Source organism: Myxocyprinus asiaticus, chromosome 35 (assembly GCF_019703515.2).
Source record: "Myxocyprinus asiaticus isolate MX2 ecotype Aquarium Trade chromosome 35, UBuf_Myxa_2, whole genome shotgun sequence".
NCBI classification, from domain to species: Eukaryota; Metazoa; Chordata; class Actinopteri; order Cypriniformes; family Catostomidae; genus Myxocyprinus; species Myxocyprinus asiaticus.
This window is the reverse complement of record NC_059378.1, coordinates 31,641,637-31,654,418: the sequence shown is the minus strand read 5'-3', so window position 1 is coordinate 31,654,418 and position 12,782 is coordinate 31,641,637. Positions and strand designations below refer to the sequence as shown.

The window sequence follows — 12,782 nt, the reverse complement described above, 5'->3', positions numbered from 1 at the left end:
TGGCTCTGGGACGGACGAGGCTGGCAACGCTGGCTCTGGGACGGACGAGGCTGGCAACGCTGGCTCTGGGACGGACGAAGCTGGCAACGCTGGCTCTGGGACGGACGAAGCTGGCAACTCGTTGGCTGTGGCAGGCGTGGGCACTGGCTTGTTGACCATGGCAGGCGTGGGCGCAGACAATTTTTGAGGTCGGGTCTTCATGGACCTACGCACCAACATCAGTGGCAGATCATACAACTTGGAGACAGGGGCCGTGGAAGGCTTCGAGACAGGGGCCGTGGAAGGCTTCGAGACAGGGGCCGTGGAAGGCTTCGAGACAGGGGCCGTGGAAGGCTTCGAGACAGGGGCCGTGGAAGGCTTCGAGACAGGGGCCGTGGAAGGCTTCGAGACAGGGGCCGTGGAAGGCTTCGAGACAGGGGCCGTGGAAGGCTTTGACAAGGGAGCCGAAGAGGAAGGTTTTGGCCCGGGGTTCCCGCCATAATCCACTCTGTAATGGGAACCGCAAAGTTCCAGAGCCTTCTCCACATATTCACAGAGCATCCAGTGAGGATCAGCCGGAGGCATCAGTTCCCTCAGTGCACTATTCAGACCGGCCCGGAAGAAAACCACCAGAGAGCGGTCTGGATAGTGCACTTCATTTGCCAGCTCTAAAAACTCATGGACATGATCCTCAACTGGACGATCCCCTTGTTGAAGGAGTAGAATTCTGACAGCCACTAGATCCATTCCTTGGTCAGTCTTTCTGTGAGGAGGCAGGCGAGGAATGCAGCTTTTAATGGAAACCAAAGATAAACAAAGTACTCAGAATAAAAACAAAACAAAACAAGGGAAACCAGGCACAGAACGTGACAACACATGTGAAGACTGACAAAGAAACCAGGGGAAACAAGGGCTTAAATACAAATGGGCAAACGAGGAACACCTGGGGAAAACAATCAGGTGAAAACCAATCATGAAAAGAAACTACAAAGGACTTCAAAATTAACAGGAAACAGGAACGGGGAACTAAACTAGAATTTCAAAATAAAAGTATAAGCAAAAACACGGAATACGTGACAGGCGCTGTGGATGGCTGCTTCGGTGTGGAGCTCTCTAGCATTTTTGTTACTTTTGTTTGTCATGTATTTTGTCATTCTTTCCCGATCAGTTTCACCAGGGATGAACTGCTGAATATTCGGCAGAGCATACCTGATAATTTTTTGCCGGTGTTAGATTATTATGACATTTTATTTGACATTTTAGTTGGAGGTGCAGCAATGTTCTACAAGTGCTCAAAGAGACGCAAGTGAGGGAAGCGTGCTGGCGCGCTTGTGAAGCTTCGTCAATGCGGCTTTAGGACTCCGCTGCCGAGTATTCATCTGGCGAATATCTGCTCCCTCGCCAACAAAGCAGACAAACTGCTTCTGCTCACTCAAACAAATAAGGACTTTTCTAACTCCGCTGCTCTGTGCTTCACGGAAACCTGGCTGAATGAAGCCATCCTGGACAGCGTGCTACATCTGCTGGGCTTCTGGCTGTTCAGGGCGGATCGCGTTGCGGAATCATCAGGGAAAATGAGAGGCGGTAGAACATGCTTTTACATCAACGGAAGTTGGTGTACAGATGTAACAGTGTTGAAGAAAATGTGCAATTTAGAAGCACGCTTCATCAACTGTAACCCTTTATACTCGTCATGGGGGTTTTCCTCGTATATTCTGGTGAGTGTGTACATCCCACCACAAGCATGCGTGAATGCAGCACTGCAACAGCTGGCTGATCACATCACAGACATGGAGCAACAACACCCGGACTCTCTTATCATTATTCTGGGAGATTTTAATAAAGCTAATCTCACCCATGAACTGCCAAAATACCAATAACACATCACATGCCCCACCAGAGAAAGAAATATACTGGACCACTGCTACACCACTGTAAAGGATGCATATCGCTCTGTCCCACATGCAGCTTTAGGACTCTCTGATCACTGTCAAATTCATTTTTTCCTGTCCTACAAGCAGAAACTAAAATCAGATAAGCCTGTAGTAAGGACACAGTTGTCGACTGGTCCCCAGCTGCTCATCTGCCCCCTGGTGGACGACAGCCGCTCCTCCATCCCCTGGCAGACGGCAGCGGTTCCTCCTCCTCCCAGCGGATGGCAGCGAGTACTCTGTCCCCTGGGAGATGGCAACGGCTCCTCCATTTCCTGGCAGACAGAAGTGGTTCCTCCGGCTCCTGGCAGATGGCAGTGATTAATCTTTCTCCTGCCAGACGGCAGCGGCTCCTCCGCTTCCCGGTGGACAGCAGTTGCGAGGACTCCACGACAGCGCATCATCCTTCCTGGGCTTCGGCACCAGTGTAACAATTCAAGGAATGCATGGTAAAGTAGGAAGCTGGGACTGGCTTGACAACACATAGACATTTATTGTACAAACACTATACACTTTTCAGTGTCACATCACACACTGCTTTTCAGCAGTCACTTCACACTAACACATCGAAAAACACACAGCTTCAGGCATCTCCTCCCCCTAAATTCTCTTGCCACCCCTCACTAGAACGTGAGACAGGTGTGGCACACAGATGGAACTTATTTACCACTTATCTTCCCGGCCTCACTCTGCCCAAACGGCACTCTGCCCCGCCCTGCTCGCCACAGGAGTGTTTTTGAAGCTGCAGCCACAGACCTGGATGAGCTCACAGATAATGTGACATCATATATCAGTTTCTGTGAGAATATGTGCATCCCTACTAGGACATTTTAATCATTCAATTACGATAAACCATGGTTTACTGGAAACTCAGACAGCTTTGTCATGCCAAAGAGGATGCTTACAGAAAAGGGGATAAAATATTGTACAACCAGGCCAGAAACACACTATCCAAGGGAATCAGAGTGGCTAAAAGCTGCCCTGAAAAGTTGAAAAAACTGTTTTCAGCCAATGATCCTGCATCTGTGTGGAAAGCCCTGAAAAGCATTACCAAGACACCCCCCCCCCCCCGTAGAGAATCAACATATGGCTGATGAACAATGTTTTACTGCAGGTTTTAAAAGCCCAGTCTCAAAGCCCTCCCAAGCTCTGATCTTCACTTCACACACACACCAACACCTTCTGGAACCCCCCTCCTCAACCTGCATTTATGGTCTGTGAGGAGGATGTGTGCTGGGTCTTGCGGAAACAAAAAACTAAGAAAGCTTCAGGCCCAGATGGTGTCTCACCTGCCTGTCTGAAAGTCTGCACTGACAACTGGCTCCATCTTCACACAGATCTTCAATAGATCACTGGAGCAGTGTGAAGTTCCCTGCTGCTTCAAATGTTCCACCATCATTCCAGTCCCCAACAAACCCAAAATCACAGGACTTAATGACTACAGAACTTTCAATCTCACATCTGTGGTCATGAAGTCATTTGAGAGACTGGTTTTGGCCTACCTGAAGGACATCACTGGACCCCCGCTATAAACCCCTTCAGTTTGCTTACCGAGCAAATAGGTCTGTGGATGATGATGTCAACATGGGACTGCATTATATCCTGCAACACCTTGACAGACCTGGGACTTATGCAAGGATCATGTTTGTGGACTTCAGTTCAACCTTCAATACCATCATGCCTGATTTTCTCTCAACCAAACTGACCCAGCTCTCTGTACAAACCACAATCGGTCGGTGGATCAACAGCTTTCTGACAGATAGGCAGCAGTTAGTGAGACTGGGGAAAATCACATCTGGGACCCTCACTATTAGCCCTGTACTCCTCAGGGATGCATGCTCTCTCCACTGCTCTTCTCCCTGTACACCAATGACTGCACTGCAAAGGACCCCTCTGTCAAGCTCCTGAAATTCGCAGAGGACACCATGGTTATTGGCCTCATCCGCGACGAGTCTGCATACAGACGGGAGGTTGAACATCTGGCTGTGTGGTGTGGTCACAACAACCTTGAGCTGAACACGCTCAAAACAATGGAGATGATAGTGGACTTCTGGAGAAATCCCCCCACACCACCACCATCCTGAACAGCACTGTGGCAGCAGTGGAGTCATTCAGGTTCCTGGGCTCTTCCATCTCTCAGGACCTGAAGTGGGACACCCACATAGACTCCACTGTGAAGAAAGGTTGTATTTCCTTCACCAGCTGAGGAAGTTCAACCTGCCACTGGAGCTACTGCTGTCATTGAGCCTGTCCATCTATAACTGTCTAGTTTGGTTCAGCCACAAAATCAGTCAGAAGTAAACTACACAGTCAGGACTGCTGAGAGGATTATTAGTGCCCCCCTGCCCACCCTCCAAGACCTGTACATCTCCAGAGTGAGGAAACGTGCAGGTAGAATCACTCTGGACCCCACACACCTTGCCTACTCCCTTTCTGAACTGTTGCCCTCTGGCTGGCGCTACAGTGCACTCAGCACCAGGACAACCAGGCACAAGAACAGATTTTACCCTCAGGCTATTTACCACATGAACAATTAAACTGCCTTGAAGACTTCCATAGTTCAATAATGTATAAATATGTCATGTACATATGTAAATTCACTCATATTTAATTCAATAACTGTACATACTCCTACTCTGCACATATACAGTCAGAAGTCAGAAGTTTACATACACTTAGGTTGAAGTCATTAAAACTCATTTTTAACCACTCCACAGGACATCTACTTTGTGCATGACATGAGTTATTTTTCCAACAACTGTTTACAGACAGATTGTTTCACTTTTAATTGACTATATCACAATTCCAGTGGGTCAGAAGTTCACATACACTAAGTTAACTGTGCCTTTAAGCAGCTTGGAAAATTCCAGAAAATTATGTCAAGCCACTAGACAATTAGCTTCTGATAGGAGGTGCACTGAATTGGAGGGGTACCTGTGGATGTATTTTGAGGCCTACCTTCAAACTCAGTGCCTCTTTGCTTGACATCATGGGAAAATCTAAAGAAATCAGCCAAGAAAATTTGTGGACCTCCACAAGTCTGGTTCATCCTTGGGAGCAATTTCCAAATGCCTGAAGGTACCACGTTCATCTGTACAAACAATAGTATGCAAGTATAAACACCATGGGACCACACAGCCATCATACCACTCAGGAAGGAGATGCATTCTGTCTCCAAGAGATGAACTTAGTTTGGTGAGGAAAGTGAAAATCAATCCCAGAACTAGAGCAAAGGACCTTGTGAAGATGCTGGAGGAAATAGGTAGACAAGTATCTATATCCACAGTAAAACGAGTCCTATATCGACATAACCTGAAAGGTTGCTCAGCAAGGAAGAAGCCACTGCTCCAAAACCGCCATAAAAAAGCCAGACATTTGCAAGTGCACAAGGGGACAAAGATCGTACTTTTTGGAAAAATTTCATCTAGTCTGATGAAAGAAAATTTTTACTGTTTGGCCATAATGACCATTGTTATGTTTGGAGGAAAAAGGGTGAAGCTTGCAAGCCAAAGAACACCCCAACCATGAAGCATGGTGGTGGTAGCATCATGTTGTGGGGGTGCTTTGCTGCAGGACAGACTGGTGGACTTCACAAAATAGATGGCATCATGAGGAAGGAAAATTATGTGGATATATTGAAGCAACATATCAAGACATCAGCCAGGAAGTTAAAGCTCGGTCACAAATTGGTCTTCCAAATGGACAATGACCCCAAGCATACCTCTAAAGTTGTGGAAAAATGGCTTAAGGACAACAAAGTCAATGTATTGGAGTGGCCATCACAAAGCCCTGACCTCAATCCGATAGAAAATTTGTGGGCAGAACTGAAAAAGCATGTGCGAGCAAGGAGGCCTACAATCCTGACTCAGTTACACCAGTTCTGTCTGGAGGAATGGGCCAAAATTCCAGCAACTTATTGTGAGAAGCTTGAGGAAGGCTACCCAAAATGTTTGACCCAAGTTAAACAATTTAAAGGCAATGCTACCAAATACTAACAAAGTGTATGTAAACTTCTGACCCACTGGGAATGTGATGAAAGAAATAAAAGCTGAAATAAATCACTCTCTATTATTATTCTGATATTTCACATTCTTAAAATAAAGTAGTGATCCTAACTGACCAAAGACAGGGAATGTTTTCTACGATTAAATGTCAGGAATTGTGAAAAACTAAGTTTAAATGTATTTGGCTAAGGTGTATGTAAACTTCTGTCTTTAACTGTATTACCACGTGCACATGTACATATGCCATTCAATGTAACATGTCCTATTTTTTTGTATGTCTATTTATACTTTTACCTGGTTTTATATTCTGTGTCTCACTGTAATATTCTGTGTGCACTTGCTTGTTTCTCCTATCACCAAAATAAAATTCCTTGTGTATGTGAGCACACTTGGCAATAAAACTCATTCTGATTCTGAAATAAACTTGCCTTGCCATGCCTAATTGGTTAGCATGCTAACCAATGCTTTCGTGTGTGAACTCTAAACTTGTCAAGTCTCTTTGGCATTGAGTGGCCCAGTGGTTAAAGCAATGGACTACGGCTCAACAGGTTATGAGATCGAGTCCAGAAAAAAATGGTTTTATAAATTGTACTTCTGTTGACCTCGGAGTCTTCATGTTGTGCTTATTACAATGCAGACTGTGAAAAAATAAATAAGCTGTAATAATATTTTCTTAGCAATCGTTATGTACTCTTCTAGTGTTGGGTTCGAGACCACCTTAGTTCAGTCCGAGTATTTAAACAATCGAGTCCAAATCAAGTCAGAGTCCAAAAGGGGCCGAGTCAGACTCAAGACCGAGTCCCTAACAGGCCGAATCAGAGTTGAGTCCGAATGAATCTGCTCATGAATCTGAATTCAAATTGTAACCGTAAACTCAACATCAATATTTTAAGCTTATTTTAACTTTCACAATTAAGAAAAGACAATTGTCAATATAAATGTAACAAAAACACCTCTATATTTTATGATTAGTTTCCAGCTGAACAAACTTCAAAGTGGTTTCAGAATGAAAGCATATGCTTTAGGTGTATGAAGACAAAACTGTTCTTCAACACACTTCTTATTGCGTACTGTTGACATTTCAGTTATTTGTTGCTTTTTTCCCTCCACTCAAACATAGATTAAAGAAAGTGAAAGCTGTTTTAGTCATTAAAACCAAAGTTATTGTTTCAAATTTTAATTTTGTTTTTTATTTGTACTTCATTTTCAATTTAGTTTTATCTAAAATGATCCCTATCTAAAGAAATAATATATACTGAGATTTATTTTTTGTCTCTATCTGCTGACTGGTTTGGGAAAATAATGAGTCAACACAGTAGTAATTAGCACTCGCTGAGAAGTTACATCTCACGACTTGACTACAAATGCTACATCCGAAAACACTGGTAAAGTCCGCTGCTAATATTAGGGCCATTTAACACAGACATGATTGTTAATTCATGGAAAAAGTTGGGCAGTTCTATGCACTGCTTGTACACCTTGTGCAGCAGCGAGTCCTCCAAACCCCTGGCGGACGGAACGGCTCCTCCCCTTCCTGGCGGATGGCAGCAGTTCCTCCGACTCCCGGCAGCTGGCAGCTGGCAGCGACTCCTCTGTCCCCCCTGCGGATGGCCGCGGCTCTTCCCTGGCGGACGGCAGCGGCGAGGACTCCACGACAGTGCATCCCTCCTCCTTCCTGGGTTTTGGCACCAGTGTAACGGGTTCACGATGGGAAAAGAGGCGGCGGGAACCGGCAGTACAGTCAACATAACTTTAATGACGTAACTGAACTTAAACCAACATAAAACAAACATAAACACACACACACAGCGGCCGCGTGTGTCTCTCTCTCTCTCTCGAACTGGCGCCTCCAGATCATCTTTATCCCCCTCCCGGCTGATTAGCCCAATTCAGGGCCAGACATATGTCCTTACGGCCCGGCCCCACTCTCCTCCTCATCACAAAGCTATTTGACAACAGATACTCACATACTTTATATTGTACAAGACAAAATGGTAACTGAAATTAAACAAGTGATCCGGTTCAAAAGTTTACATTCCCTTGGTTCTAAAAGGATTAGTTCACTCAAATTCTGTCATTGTTTACTCACCCCTGTGTTGTTATAACTCCATATGATTTTCTTTCTTTTCTTAACACAAAGGGAGAAATTGTGAACAAAATTGTGCTCAGTGATGTCACACAATGGCAGTTTATGGTGACCACTTCTTTAAGCTTCAAAAGGACACAAAAGTATAATTCAGAAGTCTAACAAATTATTGTATGCGACTCATGTCTTGTTCTGAAGGAATACAAAAAAGTTTGGTGAGAAACAAACTGAAATCTGATGTATTATTAAGTGAAACTCTTCACCAACCAATGATCTGTGCAGGTTCATGAGACAGACTGCACGCGAGCTTTAGAGCTACTGGCATGAGGGTAAACCCTTAAATATGGTGTGTTGCTTTCTCTATGATAAATTACTGTTTGTGTAATAATTGTTCATGAGTCCCTGCTTTGTCCTGAGCTGTGAAGCTGCCCAATTTTCTTAAGAAAAATACTGTCCATTCTTTGGTTTCCCAGCATCTTCTGCAAGTTTGAATTCTTCCCAACAGTGGCTAAATGATACAGACATCCAGCTTTTGACACTTAGGACAATTGATGGACACATTCACAACTATTACAAAATGTGCAAACATTCACTGATGCTCAAGACGACAACACAAGATCCAAGAACCAAGGGGATGCAAACTTTTGAATAGGATGATTTGTGTAAAGTACACTACATGTACTTGTATGTAGCTTTTGAAGTGTAGTACTACATAAAATATATAATATTTTATCTCTTATATTTGCATACATTCTGAAAGGGGTGTGAAAACGTATAGGCCTAAAACAAAAGGGGTATGCAAACTTCTGCAATATATAGTTTGTGAAAATGAATATTTTATTTTATATTTTGTTTTTATACAAAATGTTATATATATTGGGTGAGAATTAGTGCTTTCATTTGAACATGCCAATGTGCTAACATCACTTCAGTGGCTTCATGAACTCGGTCCTGTCATGAACACACATTGGAGAGCGACCGGAAGTAAACAATTATAGTGATAAGGACTTACATAGTGATCTGTTTCTCACCCAAAGCGATTGTATCGATTTAGAAGACATTAATTTAACCACTGGTGTCGTATGGATTACTTTTACTATGACTGTCTGTGCTTTTTGGAGCTTTAAAGTGCTGATCACCATTCACTTTTATTGTATGGACCTACAGAGCTGAGATAGTTTTCTAAAAATATTTGATTGTGTTCTGCAGATGAAAGTCACACATCTGAGATGGCATGAGGGTGAGTAAATGATGAGAAAATTTTAATTTTTGGGTGAACTATCCCTTTAACATTGTGCCTCAGATGTACTAGAGCTCTTTGCATTGTGCTTTACGAATACCAGCAGGGCTTGGACCCAATCATTGCTGCTTGCAGCTATATTTATTATTAGTATTATAATTATTAACCTTATTGATCTACTGACACACAAATCATGGCTAGTATTAAAAGTGATTGATTGCTCTTTGAAATCATTTGCTGGTGGAATCCCCAAAATGCAGTTTAGACTTTGTGGTGAGATTATACATGGTTCTCAGACATCTCAATGCAATGACCCTTTTCCTCAGCAAATTGCGCAAGCACTCCCACCTATGGCATGAAAATGTCGCTAAGAACTAAAGTTTTCACGAAAATTGGATGAGATGCATCACACATTTGTTGCGCGTTGTGCTGTGCCAAACGCAGTCACAAAAATAGAGCACTGTGTCCTGTAAGATAATTGTTGGTCTTCTGTTTGGTTTTGTACATGGCATTTGGTCTTATACTTTGATGTGATTTTATGGATTAAAATGTGTCTTCACAAACCCTTTAAAATACTTAATGTTATGAAAGAAAGTTTTTTTTTTCTCTCTCCGTCGCCCCTTACCTGAACTAAACCCTTCTCTGCTTGACCTTCACTGAGCCCCACCGATCACTGTGAGTATCATGTTTATTTTCAGTTATAAAACACTCTCCATTGACATTTTATTTCCACGTTTAAAATATTTTGAGTTAACATTTATTAAAATAAAGTGTATGTCTTCACTGACATGAAATGTGGATAGAAGAGTGGGATTGAAAAAAAAAATGTTTGGAACTCTAGTCATTTGCAGTTAAAGCAAACTTCAAACGCTACATCTCATGCCACTTCTTTGACTAAATACAGTGGTTTTCTATAGTTTTGTCTGGTTCCCTCTGATTTGGAGTGCAGTTAGTCAGACTGTGTATGCAGTCAGTGCTATTTACATTTAGTGCACATAGTCTCTCCTTAAACATATTAATCACATATACATAAGCTCCTTATCTCTCACACTGCCTGAACCAGGGCTTTTTCTTTTCAGTCACATTATTTAAAAGCAAACGACATGCACGGACACAAAGTTTATTGTTGTTTATTAGTGCATTTTGAATGTTTCCAGTAGCAGTAGCAAACTACTTTTCGCTAGAATAAGCTGTGATGCATTCAGATTCAGCCTGAAATAGTATAATTATAGTGCTATCTAGCAGTTTAGAGCAGCAAGTGGACAGCTAAATTGAGTACCATCTGTATCAAAGTTCATGTCCAATCTCTGGAATACATAAAACATAAAACACAGGAATGCATGATATTATGTTAAGAAAAGCAATAAGAATTCATTTCAACTTTTTAACTTATAATGTTACCTTTTACCAACTGTGTTTCTGACATTCACTGGACATTCAGTTATTTTTAATAGTCTAACAAATATGTATGTATAAGTCTAATATATTGTGTTTGATCGGCCGCTGATTATTTCCAGTGGTGCTGAAATGCTACTTTGATCATATTTGCTGCATCGTTACTCTCTTTTTACTTCATGTTTGCTGAAAACTGCGGTTGCAGTAAGCTTTTTAATCTTCATTTTAAAATAGTTATAATTAATCATTTTATTAAACTTCGCTAGGTATTATCCTTCACTAGTCAGTAGGTATCTGATCCTGAATTCTCTCTTGTTTAGGGCCCCTAGCTGCAAGAACATAAATTTGGCACCAATAGCATACAGCCCATTTATTCTACCTACCAACTTCTTATAATTAAGCTGTCTTCATTTATATTGCTTGTGCTTTACGCGCATGATTTCGCCAACCTACTTATGCCTCAGAATTAGTGTATGCTTGCATGAAAATACCAAACGTCCTTGGTCATGCCCACTGACTTTGTGTGCATGACATTACATAGCAAGTAGCACTCTTGGCATTGCAAATCATGCTTAAAACATCAAGCACCAAGCCCTTGTCGATCTGCAGCTGGAGAAGGAACAGTGTTTCCAACTCCTGCTCCAAGCCCAAGTGGAGGACCGACAGGCATTCTGGAGCCTGATCAGACATGAGGGGTTGCTGTTGCGGCCTCGGAGCCCACCTCCGAGGTGTGGGAATGGACGCCTGATCAGTGGGTGTCAATTTTGTTGCCACAACTCTCCGGGGAAGCGCAGCTTGCGGGTCAACAGCTTCCCCCAGCCAATCTCCTTGTCTATGCCAACCTATCATGCAGCGGGTCAGCCGGAGCCCCAAACAGAGCCGCCAGCATTTCTGCTCCCTGAAGCTGGGAAAACACGGCCGCCCGTTCGCGCAGCAGCTCCGGAACGCCTGCCGGAAGTGGTTGCTGGCAGGGGAATCCCGCGGTGCTCAGGAAATTGTGGACCAGGTGGTTCTGCAGCAGTTAATCTCCCAACTGCCCCATGGTATGTCCGAATGGGTCCAGTGCCACCATCCGGCATCGCTGGAGGAAGCGGTCCAGCTGGCCAAAAATTTCATGATAGTGTTTCTGGGAGGCAGTGAACCGAAGTCTCTCTCTCTCTGTTTTCTCTCTCCCCTATCCCCAAACCTGCCCCTGCCCATCCTCTTTCCATCCCATCCCTGCCCCCAGGAAACTGGGCAGTCCTCTGCCCAGGTTTCTTCCCCGGATAGGGGGTCTTCCCCCCTGCTTGTGTCTCCTGCTAACCCTGTCTCTCTCCGCTATCCCTCCCAGGTTGCCGAGCCCGGTCCCACAAGTATAGTAAGGGGGCCTGAGCATTTCCAGGACCGATGTCCAGTAATGGAGGTGGGCACTCTGGTCCGGATTCCCGACGCTTCACAGGCCGCCCCCGATCGAGCTGGGGCGTATCGGATACCGGTCAGTACCCAGGGGGATACATATCAAGCTTTGGTGGATTCTGCTCCCAAACCTCTATTCACCAATGCTTGGTACAAGACGGGGCATTAGGAACAAATAATTGGGTGAAGGTGCGGTGTGTGCATGGGGATATTTACATGTATCCGGTGGTTACCATAGAGATACTATTCAAGGGGAGAAAGCATAGAGTAGAGGCCGCGGTTAATTCCCATCTAGCACATCCACTGATTCTGGGGACAAACTGGCCTGATTCTAAGAATTTATTAAAGGGAAATATGTGGATGGGTCCTGTGAAATAATGTCTCGGTGTGTGACATGCGATGCTATGGCGGGAGAGGCGGTGCCAGGGCCGTCTATGTCTGCTCTGTGCCAAGACGACGCAAGGGAGGGAGGCCCCGCCCTGAGCTGTTTCTCATTACAGTGATGGTGGAGAGAGCTCTTAAAAGCAGCCAAACACACCAGAGAAGGGAGAACGAGTTGAGTGTGCAGAGTTGGCGTCTGTTTATCTATTGAGTGTCTGATCTATTTGAGTGTTATTGAGAACTTGCAGGTTTGAGTTCAGAATTGTGATGCACTATGAGAAAAAAAAATCTGTTGTGTTTTCTGCAAGTGAATAAATAAAGAGTGCTGTTGCATAAAACTAAAGTATGTCATCCACACAAATTACACAGAG

The 12,782-nt window shown here is 43.9% G+C and overlaps 1 protein-coding gene across 2 annotated transcripts in view; it reads right to left on the bottom strand.

The window, feature by feature from the left end:
• The window catches only part of nckap1l (NCK associated protein 1 like), a 165,353-nt gene that overhangs the window by 38,160 nt on the left and 114,411 nt on the right, over nt 1-12,782 (bottom strand). The gene's annotated exons all lie outside the window — the stretch shown is intronic.